The sequence below is a fragment of the Erinaceus europaeus genome, chromosome 1 (genome assembly GCF_950295315.1).
Source record: "Erinaceus europaeus chromosome 1, mEriEur2.1, whole genome shotgun sequence".
Lineage (NCBI taxonomy): Eukaryota > Metazoa > Chordata > Mammalia > Eulipotyphla > Erinaceidae > Erinaceus > Erinaceus europaeus.
In genome coordinates, this window is record NC_080162.1 from 26415547 (window position 1) to 26432915 (window position 17369).

The 17369-nt window shown below is 42.2% G+C and overlaps 1 long non-coding RNA gene across 1 annotated transcript in view; it reads right to left on the minus strand.

Annotated features, from left to right (window-relative positions):
* Positions 1–264: 264 nt before the first annotated feature.
* LOC132541757 (uncharacterized) overlaps positions 265–17369 on the minus strand; it is an 84042-nt gene continuing 66937 nt past the window's right edge. Inside the window, exon 3 of the long non-coding RNA XR_009552855.1 lies at positions 265–431. This is a non-coding gene — a long non-coding RNA (uncharacterized LOC132541757). The remainder of the gene's footprint in view (positions 432–17369) is intronic.

Consider the following 17369-nt stretch of genomic DNA (forward strand, 5'->3'; position numbering starts at 1 on the left):
AGAAACTATATGACTTAATCAATCACGAGTTAAAAGGGTAAATCTGGAGCCAGGAACCAGCTGGAGGCAAACCTGGCTGAATGCACAGGTTAATGTGCTCAAGGAAACAGGTTCAAGCCCCTCCTGGTCCCCACCTGCAGGGGAGAAACTTCAGAAGCAGTAAAGCAGTGCTGCAGGTTTCTCTCTCCCTCTTCCCTCTCAATTTCTGTCTCTATCCAAATTAAATAAATAAACAAATAAATAAATTTTAATATATGAGGACAACCAGAACATTTTAGGCCCAGGATAGTCCCCCTGGAAGATTTCACACTTAACCATAAGGACCTGGGTTCACAGCACCACATGGGAGCATCGTGTCCAGTATCAGAGGAAGCTCCTTAAACACTAGAGTAGTGCTATGATATCTCTCCTCTGTCTCCTTGTCTTTCTGTCTGTAATTTAAAAGGAAAAAAAAAATAAAAGGATTATACTTGGAGCAGTGCAACTGCATGCAAAAGAAGACAGTATTTGGGGGAAAATGAAAGATATTTCCCTATATTGGGAGTGGACAATACATAAAAGTAATAATAAAAATTTTACAAAAATCAATTAAAAAGAACAGGTAGACTTGAGACCTAACAAAATGTGTCCAAGTCTTCCAAATTTTTTCAGTTACTCTGAACTTAAGTGTGCCTATATCCTGGTTAAGAAACGAGGGAGATAACTAAGCTGTAGCACACATGCCTTACATGTGTGAAGCCCTGAGCCAGATCCCCAGCACTGCTAAAAGACCAAAAAGACAAAGGTGAATGAGACACTGTAAATGTAAGAGTGATGTTCTGTTCTCTCACAATTTTTTTCTCTTTTTTTTAAATTTTTTTATATTTATCTTATTTTCCCTTTTGTTGCCCTTATTGTTTTTTTATTATTGTTATTGATGTCATTGTTATATAGGACAGAGAGAAATGGAAAGAGGAGAGGAAGACAGAGAGGGGAGAGATAGACACCTGCAGAGTTGCTTCACTGCTTGCGAAGTGACTCCCCTGCAGGTGGGGAGCTGGGGGCTCGAACTGGGATCCTTAAGTTGGTCCTTGTGCTTCACACCATGTGCGTTTAACCCGCTGCACTACCGCCCGACTCCCTCACAATTTCTCTCTTTTACACACACACACACACATATCACAATAACATTGTTTTGTTTCATTTTGTTTGTTTTTTAAGATTTTATTTATTGATTGATGAGAGAGATAGGAGGAGAGAGAAAAATAACCAGACATCATTCTGGTACATGTGCAGCTGGGGCTTGAACTCAGGACCTCAAGCTTGAAAGTCAAGCACTTTATCCACTGTGCCACCTCCCAGACCACTTGTTTTGTTTTTAAACATCTGTGTTGATGGAGCATATCTGAGGAAATCAGCCAGGAAGCTCTGCTCTGTATTTGAACTCATTCATACAACAGTGCAGGGTAGACCTACCAGAAAGACATGCAATTTGGTCCTGGCACTGCTCCTTACTTAGCTGTGTGAACCTGGACGAAGCCCTAGCTTCAATGCAAGCTTCAATGCAAATGTGAAAATAGTACCTCCCAAAAGACACGCAGGGAGAGAATAATCAGGTACACTGCCTAATACATGTAGCACAGGTGGGCACACAGCAAATGGTGCTTGCTCAGTGTGAATAGTTCAGAGGGCATGGGCTAGGGCATTCCAGATCAGGCCCAGGGCTACTGCCGGTCCACTCTCAGTACTACTGCTAAGAGATTAGGAGAACTTCCCACCTTCCATCTCTTCTGAAGAAGAAGTGCACAGATGAGATGCAGCCTCATGTGAGAGGAGCCGGGTGCCTGGGCTTGCGGCTGTCTGGTGGGATCATTAATAAGATAGATGCTCCTAATGGCTCCAAGAAGGATCATGGAGCTACTCATTATCAGGGTTTGAAATCGCTAATGATTCGTTTCTCTGCAGCTGTCACTCGCTGCACCTCCCAAACCACAGGCCCCAACAGAGGTCCTTTCTCCCCTGGCCAACAGGGGGCCGCCAGCATGCATGGCCAGCCTCGGGGCTGGGGGTAAAGTCTTCTTCCTGCATTAAATACTTATTAAAGTTGATTAGAACTCAATGCACCATAAAATCTCTTTCAAGTCAGTGAAATGCCTTTGGCTACAGATTTTCTCCACCACCCCCCACCCCCCAGCCCCCCCCACACCCAATTCAATCCAAAAGGAACTCCCAAGCATTTGGAGAGTATTGGGAAAATTAAGGCTGAGGAGGGGGAGTGTAGCATTCCAGAATGGAGGAGTGGAGGTGGTTTAGAATCATTCTGGGAGCAGATAGCAATTCCTGGAATGAGGAGTATCCAGGACAAAAAAGGGAGTGTGGATTCAGGCAGGGTGGGGAGGCTGCTGGATGCCCATATTTTTAGGAACAATGTTACTCTGGACCTAAAAATATGAGACGTGGCTTTCTTTAAAAGCTATCTAGGCCCTATTTACATTTGAGCAAACAGCATATTGTTTTCATCAGGGGGAAATAAGCACTCATGTTTACCTTATGTTTCCTTCAAAATATTTGCATTTCAAAGCCTTCTGAGCTTTAAGTTTCAGAGCTGTTCAAAATGTGGCACCTGGGCTTCTCCCAGATGGGCCATGTTTACAACAGAAATCCATACCACTCAACCAGGATGAAACCCCTCAAAAAAAAAGGGGGGGACAGAGGCCCCTTTAAGGTCCATGATGTATCCCCAGGGGCTGTGCAGCTGGACCAAAGCTGGTGGCCAGATGAGAGATGGAGGGCCAGGCAGCTCTGCCACAAAGCTTCAGAGTGGCTTCTACAAGTCCTTCTCTTTCATCCACTGTAGACTGGGGGTTGGGGGTTGGGGCTGGGGGAGTGGTTACCATTCAGGAGGAAGAGGAAACAGTCCTGGAGCTCTCAAATGTTGCAAATGAAATGGGCTCAAGGTGCAGAATAGTTATCCCAGCATCAGTGTCAGTGTCAGAGGGCTGGCCCAAATGATCTCAACCACTTCTTGACCTAAATCTTTCATTCATTCACTGAACAAATCATCGCTGGAGATCCATTTAGTGCTGAACCTCAGGCTAGAAACCAAGGCCATACTGATGAGCAAACCATTCAGAGCCAGTGTTCAGTAGATGTGTGCTCTGTGTCAGGTACATGGCTGCATTCATGCCAAGTGCATAGCTGCATTTTAGAATGATCTGGGGAGATCTGGGTCACACCCCTAAGAAGTTAGAGCCAAGTATCTGGAGATGAGGCACATAAAATATTAATATTTTTAAAAGATGTATTACACATTTACTTTTGAGAAAACACTGGCTTATAAGACTATGTTTTAGAAGTACACTCCACACCTCTTCAAAATATCTGTCACAAACAGATGGAACCAGAGGTGATGGTGCTAAGTGAAATAATTCAAGAGGTGAAAGACAACTACTGGTAGTTTTGCTCATATGTAAAATACAGATTACTAAACAAACTAGCTTGCAAAAAAAAAAAAAAGCAACTGAATTGTCTCTGAGACCTCATGAGAATGGTAGGGGAGGGCAGAGGGTAGACAGCATAATGGTTATGCAAAGAGACTCATGTCTGAGGCTCCAAAGTCTCAGGTTCCATCCTGCACACCACCATAAGCAGGAGCTGAGCAGTGCTCTGGTAGAGAGAGAGAGAGAGAGAGAGAGAGAGAGAGAGAGAGAGAGAGAGAGAGAGAGATAGTGGTTGCTTTTAGAGAGTGAAACACAAGGGGGTGTTGCAGAGGAACCCTTCTGCACTGCTGGTGGGAATATAAACTGGCTCAACCTCTGTGGAGAGCAGTCTGGAGAACTCTCACAAGGCTAGACATGGACCTTCCATATGACCCAGTAATTCCTCTCCTGGGGATATACCCTAAGGACTCCATAACACCCAACCAAAAAGATATGTGCACACCTATGTTCATAGCAGCACAATTCATAATAGCTAAAATCTGGAAGCAACTCAGGTGTCCAACAACAGACGAGTGGCTGAGAAAGCTGTGGTATATATACACAATGGAATACTACGCAGCTATTAAGAACAATGAACCCACTTTCTCTGACCCATCTTGGATAGAGTTAGAAGGAATTATGTTAAGTGAGCTAAGTCAGAAAGATAAAGATGAGTATGAGATGATCCCACTCATAAACAGAAGTTGAGAAAGAATAACAGAAAGGGAAACTCAAAGAAGCATCTAACTAAATTTGGAGTACAGCACCAATGTAAAAACTCTCAGTTGAGGTTGAGGGTGGATGTTCAGCTTCATGGGGAGGGGGGATGGGATGGGATACCATCTTTTGGTGGTTATTTAATACGAGAGGGGGAAAAACTGAATGTCTCAAACTTTTTAAAGCACAGACTGAGTCTTTTTAATACATAGACTGAGTCTTTGATATGTTGACTCTCTTAAAAGCATAGTCCAGGGAGAACAGAAGCAACTGGTGGTATAGCTATATACAAATAATGTCAAAGGACATAAATTATGGTGATGGTGTGTATGATACAGCAAATCCTAACAAAGGGATTTTTCAAAGTTAACCCAATTGCCAAACAATGTGATTATAACAATAACTATCTATTGTCTTCTTAAACCCTAAGACAGCAGGGAATCTCCCACTTCCTCTATAGAACCTATATTTCCCCCAGTCCTGAAACCTCTGGGGTGGGCATCACTTTCCTGCATGCTTCTCTCAAGTCATACTAAATGTTATCGTATCTGCTGATCCCAACCTAATGAACACAAGGAATACCACTTCAGTATGTTTTACTTCAGACTGTGTCCTGGGACTTCAGATATGGAATGTCAACCCTTCACCCTCATTACTCTTGTGAGACCTTTCCTTTCATAGGATTCTCTAATTCTATTCCAGGAGGTTTACTTCCTAACAAAGTCCCAACACCTAGATATAGACCAGGCCCTGTTAGATAGAGCATATGTTCACATGTATCCATAAATTAGGGCAAAAGATATACCTGAATGTCAAAGTACACAATAGTCGGTAAGTGAGTCAGTATCAAGTTCATAATGAAATAGTATCTATTTAGACTTAGATACCCTCCTTACCTACTTCCTATTACAGTTCTCTTACTCACTCCAAAGCTAACCTTATCAAAGCAAGAACTGCAAAAGCTGAATAAGGGCAAGAGACTGGCATACTTTAACAATGACTCTTTAGTCACTATCAGGCCATCAGCTGGGGCCCTTGTCAGGGAATCCTGAGATTTCCAAACAGACTCGATGGGCCTAGACCTCGAATAAATCCCTCTCTCCATTGTTACCAGTCATCTCTATCAGGAACAACCCAATAGACCCTTTTGTGGGCCACCATAGGACATTGCCTTCAACTTGGATCAACAATGGTAGAGAATGTTCCATCCTCCAAAGGAAGGCTGGACAACATACTCTATGCTATATCTGAGGAAGGTGGGTCCTGATATTGGGGCAGCCTGGAATGTTCCTACTCATGACCACAGAATGTGAGCTCAGATCTACAGGAATGCAGAGTTCACACAGGCTCGTAAGCTGAATATGGGCCCCAGATCACATCAAATCGATGGGGTTTTCAGTCAACAATATTTATACCCCTTCCCCATATTAGGAAGCAACTCTCTTCCCTGATCCAGCTTTCTGGTCCTTCTGCCAGCCATGACATCATCTCCCCAGACAATAACTTGGATCCGCCTGCATATCAGATTTCAGGCTCAGGGGCAAAAAGAAAAAAGAAATAAAAACAACCAAAAAATAAATAAATAAATAAAACCACTAGTATAGCCACAGGCCCTTTGGAATGTAACTAAAAGATGCCTACCAGATATCTACAAAATGGAGGATCCCCCCCCCCAATTCTTCATCTTCACTATTCCAGCCCTTAGGTCCATGATTGGTCAACAATTTGTTTGACTTTATATGTTAATTCTGTTGTCAACCACCAGGTTCCAGATGCTACCATGATGCCAACCAGACCTCCCTGGACAGACAACCCCACCAATGTGTCCTGGAGCTCTGCTTCCCCAGAGCCCTTCCCTACGAGGGAAAGAGAGAGACAGGCTGGGAGTATGGATCGACTTGTCAATGCCCATGTTCAGAGGGCAAGCAATTACAGAAGCCAGACCTTCCACCTTCTGCAACCCATAATGACCCTGGGTCCGTACTCTCAGAGGGCTAAAGAATAAGAACGCTATCAGGGGAGGGGGTGGGATACAATGTTCCGGTGGTGGGAATTGTGTGGAGTTGTACCCCTCTTATTCTATGGTTTTGTCAGTGTTTCCTTTTTACAAATAAAAAAAAAAAAAACATCAGGGAGTTGGGCTGTAGTGCAGCGGGTTAAGCGTAGGTGGCACAAAGCGCAAGCACTGACATACGGATCCCAGTTCAAGCCCCCAGCTCCCCACCTGCAGGGGAATCATTTCACAAGCGGTGAAGCAGGTCTGCAGGTGTCTATCTTTCTCTCCCCCTCTCTGTCTTCCCCTCCTCTCTCCATTTCTCTCTATCCTATCCAACAATGACGACAATAATAACTACAACAATAAAACAACAAGGACAACAAAAGGGAATAAATAAATAAATATTAAAAAAACATCAAAAGTGAATACAATACATAGGATGTGTAGTTTAATAACTGCATAATCAAGAAACTGTGCTGATGAAAGATTCAATTAGGATGATGTTTAGTTTTTTTTTTTCAAAAAACTGCAAATCCATAGGCTTAAGGACAAAATATTAATTGAAAGAAGAGGCTGGGGCAAAATTTGAAGTAGAGCTTGTTTTTGAGAAACTGGTATCATAACTTTGAGAATTTGTAAATGTAAAATGTCTATGCTTCTTTTTAAAATTCAATAAAATTTCATTAACTTAAAGTATAAAAAAAGGAGTGAATGGTGGTGGCTTTTAGAGATTTAAACACAAGACTTTAATGGTAGGCGCAGTGACTCACATATAGCATGGATGGTATGAAACTACATCCCTTATAGTCTTATAAATGTGTAAACCACTGTTCAATCACTAATTATATATATATAAAAATCTCTGTGTCACCATACTACACTCACCACTAAGTTATTAACACCCTCCAGCACAGTCCACCAACACAACCCCCACACCCCAACCCCGCACACACACATAAACAATGGTAACCAGCCCTGCATTCTGAGTTTACAGTTTTGTTTTCACTTTGCTTGTTCCTTTGCTTTTGTTTCTTTTCTTTTCTTTTATTGCCACCAGGATTGTCGCTGGGGCTTGGTGCCCACATGATGAGTCCACCATTCCTAGAAGCCATTTTTTCCCTTGTTTTTCCTCTCTTTATTTTCATTGGATAGAATAGAGAGAAACTGAGAGAGGTGAGGAGATAGAAAGGAAGAGGGAAAGACAGAAACCCGCAGACCTGTTTTACTGCCCCTGAAGTGTGGCCCCTGCAAGTGGGAAGTAGGGGGCTCGAACCCAGATATCTGTGCATGGTAATGTGTGTGCTCTCCTGGGTGCACCACTGCCCAGCCCCCTCTTTTTTTAAATACCCATATGACTGAGTTCATTCAGACACCATTAGTTTTTGAAACTGCCTATGTGCTTTCACTATGCTGCCAAATTTGAGAACTGGTGTTCTAAATGTTCCACATATGAACTCATTTAATCCTCAAGACACAGTCTCAGGCAAGTAAGAATTTCTTTTTTGTCATCACCAGGCTTTCACCACTCCAGGCCAACTTTTTCAGACGAGAAGAGAAGGTGGGGAGAGGAGAGGGAGAAACTATAGTCCAAATGCTTCCCCCAGTGTCCTAGAGGCAAATTCAAACCTGGGTCACAAACATCACAAAGCAGGCACCCTTCTCAGGTCAGATATCATCCCATCAGGTAGGATATTATAGCTAATGAAAAGCAGAGATGCCAACCCAGTCAAGGAAGATGAGTAGAAGCAGCATTTGAACCCAGTTTTCAGGCTCCAGATACTACAACCCTAGCAGCTTGCTGTGATGTCTCCTGCTACCAGTCACTGACCACAAAGAACTCCAGCTGCCCATAGACAGCTGAACCCAGTGTCAGACACACCAGGACACTGAGGGGCAAAGTAGAAGGCATAGTGGTTGATAATGGTTCTCCAGCCACATGCCATTTCCAGCCTTCATCTTTGCTTGCCTCCCTATTTAAGTCGAATATCCAGCAACTTCCTGCCCATATCTCCCTTGGAGCTAGGATTCTGGTCAATATTATGCCAGAAAAGTTGACTTGGCAGTATCTGAGGAAAAGTTCCTCAAAGGTCAAAGGTTAAGAAAAAATACAAGTGTATGTGCCAATTCTGTCTTTTCACTATTCCAACTACCCTCATTCTTTCCTCTGGGATGTTTTCATGGAAGACCATGATGTGTGGGGTGACTGGAGCCATTTTGTGACCATGAGGAGAAGGCTGAGTGAATCACAAAGACAATGGTGAAGACTGTGGAGGTAGTCATGAAATACCAGCCCCCTACAGATTTCTTATTAAACAAGGTAACTAAAATTTGCTTTCCAGTATTCAGTACTTGCACCTGCATCAATTAGAATGAAATCTTCTTTTGATTAACAGAAAGTCCCAAAATAACAGTGATTCACAAGTTAGAAGCTTATTTATCTTTCATATTAAAAAAAAGAAGAAGAAAAGAAAAATCCCTGAAGATAAGAAATTCAAAGTAATAAATAAACCTTTTTAAAATATTCACTAGTGGGCAGGGGTAGATCACATAATGGTTATGCAAAGAGACTTTCATGCCTGAGGCTCCAAAGTCCCAGGTTGAATCCTCCACACCACCATTAACCAGAACTGAGCAGTGCTCTGGTTAAAAAAAAAAAAAAAAAAAATTACCAGTGATTTAATACTGTTTTACATGATTATAAAATTACAGGGGTCAGGTTCTGTGTCCCCCCCCAATCACAACCCCCACAGGTCTCACAAAATCTCAGCTATAGTTTACAATTTGGCTACTTCTTTTCAGACCCATGTGTTTTAGTTCTTTACATTTCACATAAGAGTGAAACCACCCAGTAGTTGTCTTTCACCTTGTTACTTCACTAAGTGTAATTACTTCTGGTTCCATCCATTTTGTCCCAAAAGACACAATATCAGTTTTGTTTTAATTGCAGAGTGGTATCCCACTGGATATATGTCCTAGAGAAACTTTTCTTTTTTTAGATGGAGACAAAGAAGCAGAGAGACAGTGAAAAAAATCAACTGTGCTGAGATGTCCTTCAATGCAATGAGGTCCAGACTCAAACCCAGGTCATGCACATGGCAAAGCAGCACACTATTTCACCAACCCAACTGATGGGGAAGCTTTAAAGTCATCAGAGATTCAAGTTGTTTTTTTTTTTTTCCTCTTGCTAGCCTGACATTCTTAGCACATGACTTCCACTTATATGGCTCAAAGATGACTTCCCAAGCTCTAGATGTCACATTTGCATCCTAGCTAGGGAAAAGGAGAGGTTTAAAAAAAAAAAAGTGATGTACACATCCTTTCAACACCACTTCCCAGAAGCCCTTCTCTTGGTATTGCAAAGGAGGTTGGGAACCATGTTGATCCTGCAAAGTCATGAATTCAACCAAAACAAGAGAATTCATTGAGATGGGAGAAAGGAAGACTATTTGGGAGGAATAAGTAGTTTCTGGCACACAGCTAAGGTCAAACTAATTGAATCAGGTGGTTGGCTCACACATGGGTTGAGGAACTTTGAGCTTTGAGCTCCAAAGATGATTTCTCTGGTGACGGAGTTAGGAGTTAATCAGGCCAAAGAAGGGAATACAGGATTCTAGCTAAGAGCCACACCTTGGACAAGAATTTAGAGAGAGATAAAATCCAGTGCATTTGAGGGACCTAAAAGAAATCCCGTCATTTGATGATAAAATCCCAGCAGGAAAAAGGTGATATAGGAAAGACAGCAAGGAACTAAGCTGTACAGGACCCTTTCTGGAAGGAAAGGGAGAAAAAACGTGGAGAGGAAAATGGGCTTTAGTCAAAGTGCAGTAGAGACACACTGGAAGCTGGTGGAAAAGTTTCAGGATAAGGATTGCAGTTTGAAAAGCTCATTCTGATAAACAGAGGATGAACTGCTGTGGAGGAGAGAAAGTCTAGAAACAGAAAGCCCCAGTAGGAGGCCTCTGTAGAGCAATAAAGAGATGACCTTTAGTAAAACAACAGAGTGGCAAGGGGCCAGGTGGTGGTGTAGCTGGATGAGCGCACATGTTACAACGTGAAAAGACGCAGATTTAAGTCATGGTCCCCATCCTCAGGGGGGAAGCTTTGCGAGTGGTAAAGCCATGCTTCAGGTGTCTCTTTGTCTCTCCCTCTCCTTGTGCTTCGTAATATATGTTTTTAAGCCAGTGCACCACCGCCTGGCTCCCTTCACGCTCCCTCTCTGTCTCCCCTTATCCTCTTGATTTCTGGCTGTCTCTATCTAATAAATAAAGACAATAAAAAGTTTAATAATAAGAAGAAATAAAGAAAAGGAAAGGGAGAAAAGGAAGAGAAGAGTAAAGAAGAAAAGAAAAGAAAAGAAAAGAAAAGAAAAGAAAAGAAAAGAAAAGAAAAGAAACAACAGAGTGGCAGGCCCTGCTTGTCTCACACTGCAAGGCAGAGAAGTAGCTCAGTGCTACTCAGAGAACTCAAAATCTGTACCAGGGCAACCCAGGTGTTCAACAACAGATGAGTGGCTGAGTAAGTGTGGTCTATATACAAAATGGAATACTACTCAGCTATTAAAAATGGTAATTTCACCATCTTCGCCTGACATTGGGTGGAGTGTGAAGACATCATGTTAAGCAAGATAAGTCAGAAATAGGAGGATGAATATGGATGGCATGATCTCACTCATAGGCAGAAGCTGAATAACAATATCAGAAGGGAAAACTCTAATCAGAATTTGGAAGGGAGTTGGTATACTGCACCAAAGTAAAAGAATCTAAGGTGGGAGAGGGTTCAAGTCCTGGAACATGATGGCAGAGGAGGACCTAGTGGGAGTTGAATTATTTTGTGGAAATGTTACACATGTACGAAGTATTGCATTTTACTGTCAACTGAAAACCATTAATCCCCCAATAAAAAAAATTTTTTTAAGTCTGTACGAGGATCTCAAACAATATACTGCCCCACAAATTTTATCACTATAAAAATTAATAAGTCTAAAGCCAACCGAATTAGTGCTGCTTATGTTACACTATAACACAGTTTGCAGATCAGCAACAGCTTGTGGGCAGACACTGAACATCACTGGTCTTGAGGCTAGGGGGCCCTGAAGTCTTTATGAACAACTGCAATCTCAGGTTACACGGGGGAAAAAGGGGGTTTCAAAGAAGACATATCTCAAAAACTGAATTCTGGTTGAGAACAACAAATGACACTCAACAATTAAACAACTGGGAGAAAATATAAGGTCGTCAGATTAAAAAAAAAAAAAAAAGGACTACAAAAGTTGGATAAGGGCAAGAAGACTGGCTCACTTAATAATGGCCCTTTTTGCAGGAAAAGCAATAAAATACCTAGGATAAACTGACCAAAGAAGTGGAAGACTTGTATACTGAAAACTATGAGTCACTATTCAAGGAAATAGAAACTGATACCAAGAAATGGAAAGCTATCCCATGCTCATGGATTGGAAGAATAAATATCATCAAAATGAATATTCTCCCAAAGAGCCATATACAAATTTAACATGATACCCATCAAAGTTCCACCAAGCTTTTTTAAGAGAATAGAACAAAAACTATAATCATTTATCTGGAACTACAATCATTTATCTGGAAAACACCTAGAATTTCCAAAACAATCTTGAGGAAAAGAAACAGAAACGGAAGCATCACACTCCCAGATCTCAAACTATATTATAAGACCATCATCATCAAAACAGTCTGGTACTGGAACAAAAATAGGAACAGAGACCAATGAAACAGAATTGAAAGCTCAGAACTAAACCTCCACACATACAGACATCTAATCTTTGATAAGGGGGCACATAGTATTAAATGGAGGAAGGAGGCTCTCTTCAATAAATGGTGCTGGGAAAACTGAGTTGAAGCATGCAGAAGAATGAAACTGAACCACCTTATCTCACCAGAAACAAAAATCAACTCCAAATGGATCAAGGACCTGGATGTTAGACCAGAGACTATTAAATACTTAGAGGAAAACATTGGTGGAACACTTTCCTACCTAAACCTCAAGGACATCTTTGATGAAACAAACTGAACTGCAAGGAAAACTAAAGCAGAAACAAACCAATGGGACTACATCAAATTGAAAAGCTTCTGCACAGCCAAAGAAACTATCACACAAACAAAGAGACCCCTCACAGAATGGGAGAAGATATTCACATGCCATGCATCAAACAAGAGACTAATAACCAAAATATACAAAGAGCTCAGCAAACTTAGCAACATAAAAGCAAATGACCCCATCCAAAAATGAGCAGAGGATATGAACAAGACATTCACTTCAGAGGAGATCCAAAAGGCCAGCAAACATGAAAAATTGCTCCACGTCACTGATTATCAGAGAAATGCAAATAAAGTCAACACTGAGATACCACCTCACCCCTATGAGAATGACATACATCAAAAAGGACTGCAGCAACAAATACTGGAGAGGCTGTGGGGACAACGGAACCCTTCTGCACTACTGGTGGGAATGTAAATTGGTCCAGCCTCTGTGGAGAGGAGTCTGGAGAACTCTCACAAGACTAGACATGGACCTTCCATATGACCCAGTAATTCCTCTCCTGGGGATATACCCCCAAGGACTCCATAACATGCAACCAAAATGATATGTGCACACCTATGTTCATAGCAGCACAATTCATAATAACTAAAACCTGGAAGCAACCCAGGTGTCCAACAACAGATGAGTGGCTGAGAAAGCTGTGGTATATATATATATATATACAATGGAATACTACGCAGCTATTAAGAACAATGAACCCACTTTCTCTGACCCATCTTGGATGGAGCTAGAAGGAATTATGTTAAGTGAGCTAAGTCAGAAAGATAAAGATGAATATGGGATTATCCCACTCATAAACAGAAGTTGAGAAAGAATAACAGAAAGGGGAGGCCGGGTGGTGGCGCACCTGGTTGAGCGCAAGGACCCAGATCGAATCTCTGGTCCCCACCTGCAGGGGAAAAGCTTTACAAGTGGTGAAGCAGGGCTGCAGGTGTCTCTCTGTCTCTCTCCCTCTCTATCACCCCCTCCCTCCTGATTTCTGGCTGTCTCTATCCAATAAATAAAGATAATAATAAATAAAATAAGAAAAAAAAAGGAAGAATAACAGAAAGGGAAACTCAAAGAAGCATCTGACTAAAGTTGGAGTAGGGCACCAAAGTAAAAACCCTGGGTGGAGGGTAAGGGTGGATGTTCAACTTCATGGGGCAGGGTGGTGTAGGGGGGATGGGATGGGATAGGACACAGCCTTTTGGTGGCAGGAATGGTGTTTATGTACACTCCTATTAGTCATATTAGTCACTATTTAAGTAATATGAGAGAGGAAAAACTGATTGAATGTCTCAAACTTTTTAAAGCACAGACTGGGTCTTCTTAATGCATAGGCTGAGTCTTTGATATATTGACTCTCATAAAAGCTTAGTCTAGGGAGAACAAAAGCAACCAGTGGCATAGCTGTATGCAAATAATGTCCAAGGACATAAAATATGATGATGGTGTGTATGATACAGCAAATCCTAACAAAGGAATTTTTAAAGTTAACCCAGCTGCCAAACAATATGATTATTGAAACAACTATCTATTGTCTTCTTAAACCCTAAGACAACAGGAATCTCCCGCTTCCTCTATAAAGCCTATGTTTCTCCCAGTCCTGGAACCTCTGGGGTGGGTCTCACTTCCCTGCATGCTTCTCTCAAGTCATACCTAATGATATTGCATCCACCAATTCCAACTTAATCAATGCAAGGAGTATCACTTCAGCATGCTTCACCTCAGACTGTGTACAGAGACATCAGGCATGGATTGCCAACACTTCACCCTCATTACCCGGGTGAGACCTTTCCTTTCATGGCATTCTCTAATTCCATTCCAGGAGGTTCACTTCCTAACAAAGTCCCAACACCTAGATATAGACCAGGTCCTGTTAGATAGAGCATATGTTCACATGTATCCATAAATTAGGGCAAAAGATATACCTGAAAGCAAAAATACATTATAGTCTGTAGGGAGTCAGTATCAAGTTCATAATGAAATACTGTCCACTTAGACTTAGATAACCTCCTCACCTACCTCCTATTACAGTTCTCACTCACTCCAAAGCTAACCTTATCAAAGCAAGGACTGCAAAAGCTGAATAAGGGCAAGAGACTGGTATACTTTAATGATGACTCTTAAGTCACTATCAGGCCACCCCATCAACTGGGGCCCTATTCAGGGAGTCCTGAGATTCCCAAACAGACTTGATGGGGCTAGAACTTGAATAAATCCTTCTCTTCATTGATACTAGTCATTTCTATCAGGAACAACAAAATAGACCCCTTTGTGGACCTTGCCCTCAACGTGGATCAACAATGGTAGAGAATATTCCATCCTCTGAAGGGAGGATGGACAACATACTCTATGCTACACCTGAGGAAGATGGGTCGATACTGGGAAAGCATGGAATGTTCCTTCCTACTCATGACCACAGAATGTGAGCTCAGATCTAGAGGGATGCAGAGTTCACACAGGCTCCGAAGCTAATTATGGGCCCCAGATCACATCAAATCGATGGGGGTTTACAGTCAATGTTATTTAGACCCCTTTCCCATGTTAGGGAGCTACTCTCTTCCCTGATGCAGCTTTCTGGTCCTTCTGCCAGCCATGACATCACCTCCCCAGACAATAACTTGGATCCACCTGCATATCAGATTTCAGGCTCAGGGGGAAACAAACAAACAAACACTAGTATAGCTACAGGCCCTTTGAAATATAACTAAAATATGCCTAATAGCTATCTACAAAATGGAGGACCCCCCCCCCCCAACACTTCATCTGCACTATTCCAGCCTTTAGGTCCATGACTGATCAACAGTTTGTTTGGCTTTGTATGTTAACTCTCTTTTCAGCCACCAGGTTCCAGATGCTAGCAGGATGTGACCAGACTTCCCTGGACAGACAACCCCACTAATGTGCCTTGAAGCTCCGTTTCCTCAGAGCCCTTCCCCACTAGGGAAAGAGAGACAGGTTGGGAGTATGGATTGACCTGTCAATGCCCATGTTCAGCAGTGAAGCAATTACAGAAGCCAGACCTTCAACCTTCTGCATCCCACAATGATCTTGGGTCCATACTCCCAGAGGGGTAAAGAATAGGAAAGCTATCAGAGGAGGGGATGGGATACAGAGGTCTGGTGGTGGGAATTGTGCGAAGTTGTACCTCTCATCCTATGGTTTTCTCAATGTCTCCTTTTATAAATAAAAAATGTAAAAAATATAAAGTAATGGCCCTTTTTGGGTGAATATCACACCAACTCATCATCTGGGGCCCTAATCAGGGAATCTTTGGACTCCCACACAAATAGAATGGGCCTAGACCTCTAATGGACCACTCTCTCCACTATCAATGATTCACTTCCAACAGGAATGTCATCATAAGCCCTCTCGTCGGTCTCTCTAGGACCTTGCTCTCACCATAAAGCAGCAATGGTAGGGTCAGCCCTACTCTCCAAAGGGAGGCTGGGTCATCTTGCCCTGCCACTCAAGGAAGACTGGCCCTGAATTGAGTGCAGCCTGCAGTGTTCCCAGTTGTGGCCATGAACTGCATAAATGTCGAGGTTAGATCAATAAGAACTCAAAAGGTTATACAGGTTCTTTTGCTAATTATTAAAATATATATATGGGCCCTAGGTCAGGTGGATGGGGTAAACAGTTGATTTTATTCATAAATTTTTTTTTTCAAGAATGAGAATTACTCTCTGCCCTAGCCCAACATTCTAGCCCTTTCCTCTACTCTGACACCATTTTCTTAGACAATAGTTTTGTCTGACACCACATTAGCTATCAAACTCAGGCAAAAAACTGTGATAGTCATGGGCCTCTAGGAACATGCCTAAAATGGACTTTCTATCTTTTTTCCATCTTAAGATCTCTGTTGTCATCGGCTCTACTACTTTTTGTTTCCTGTTCATTAATCAATTTTCCCTGCTTTATATCTTGCTGCCTCTCAGCCACCAAGTTGCAAATGCTACTAGGATTCAACCCTGACTTCTCTGTGAACCCATCCTCACCAATGTATCTTGGAACCTCACTTCTCCAGAGCCCTACCTCACTAGGGATAGAAAGAAACAGGCTTGGGGTTATATCAACATGGCAACACCCATGTCCAATGGAAAAGTAATTACAGAAGCCAGAACTCCCGTCTTCTGCATCCCCAAAAGAATTTTGGTCCATATTGCCAGTGAGGGAGAAGTGATAGGGTGATGATCAGAGGGCTCTGAACTCCAACTCCATCAGGACCTAGAGAGAGAAGAGGAAAAAGGAGGGGCATTTGGATGTAGTAATAAGGGTATGGGAGACTTGGAAAGGAGGAGAAGATGGGACCTTAAAAAATGGGCAAACATATACAAATATAGGCAGATAGCTGTAGAAATAATAGCCCATATCTGCAACCTTGGGAGAATTACTGTCGCTTACAATGGAGGGATTGGGGATTTAGAACTCTGGTGTTAGGAATGGTGTGAAGTTGTACCCCTGTTTTCTTCCAATTCTGTAAATCGATATTAACTCGTTAATAAAAAATAAAATAAAATTTAGATGAAAAATAAAAGAAAAAGAGAAAAAAACAAAAGGGATCTTCTCTGTGTCTCACACAAACCCTGGTATTTCTTTTTTTATTTATTCCCTTTTGTTGCCCTTATTGTTTTATTGTCATTATTGATGTCATTGTTATTGGATAGGACAGAGAAATGGAGAGAGATGGGGAAGACAGGGGGGAGAGAAAGACAGACACCTGCAGACCGGCTTCACCACTTATGAAGTGACTCCCCTGCAAGTGGGAAGCCTGGGCCTTGAACCAGTATCCTTACGTCAGTCCTTGGGCTTTGCACCACCTACGCTTAAAATGCTGTGCTACCGCTCAACTCCATAAAACCCTGATATTTCTTAATTGTCCTAGCATCCTATGTCATTGCACTTCCTGCAGAGCTTACAAGTGGCACTGAGGGACAGGTACTTCTGGTCACCTTTTTCTGGAGGACAAACTCCCAGGTAGGCAGCCTGTGAAAAGGGAGTTGGTCTGGTAATCATTTACCACCCACGTGGAACCCTAGGGACTATACAGCCCTCCCTAGTTAAGTTCTTTCTAGGAACAAATTGGTTGCCTTGGGGATGGCAGAGGGAGAAAACCTCAAGCTCATTCCCTGGGGAGAGGC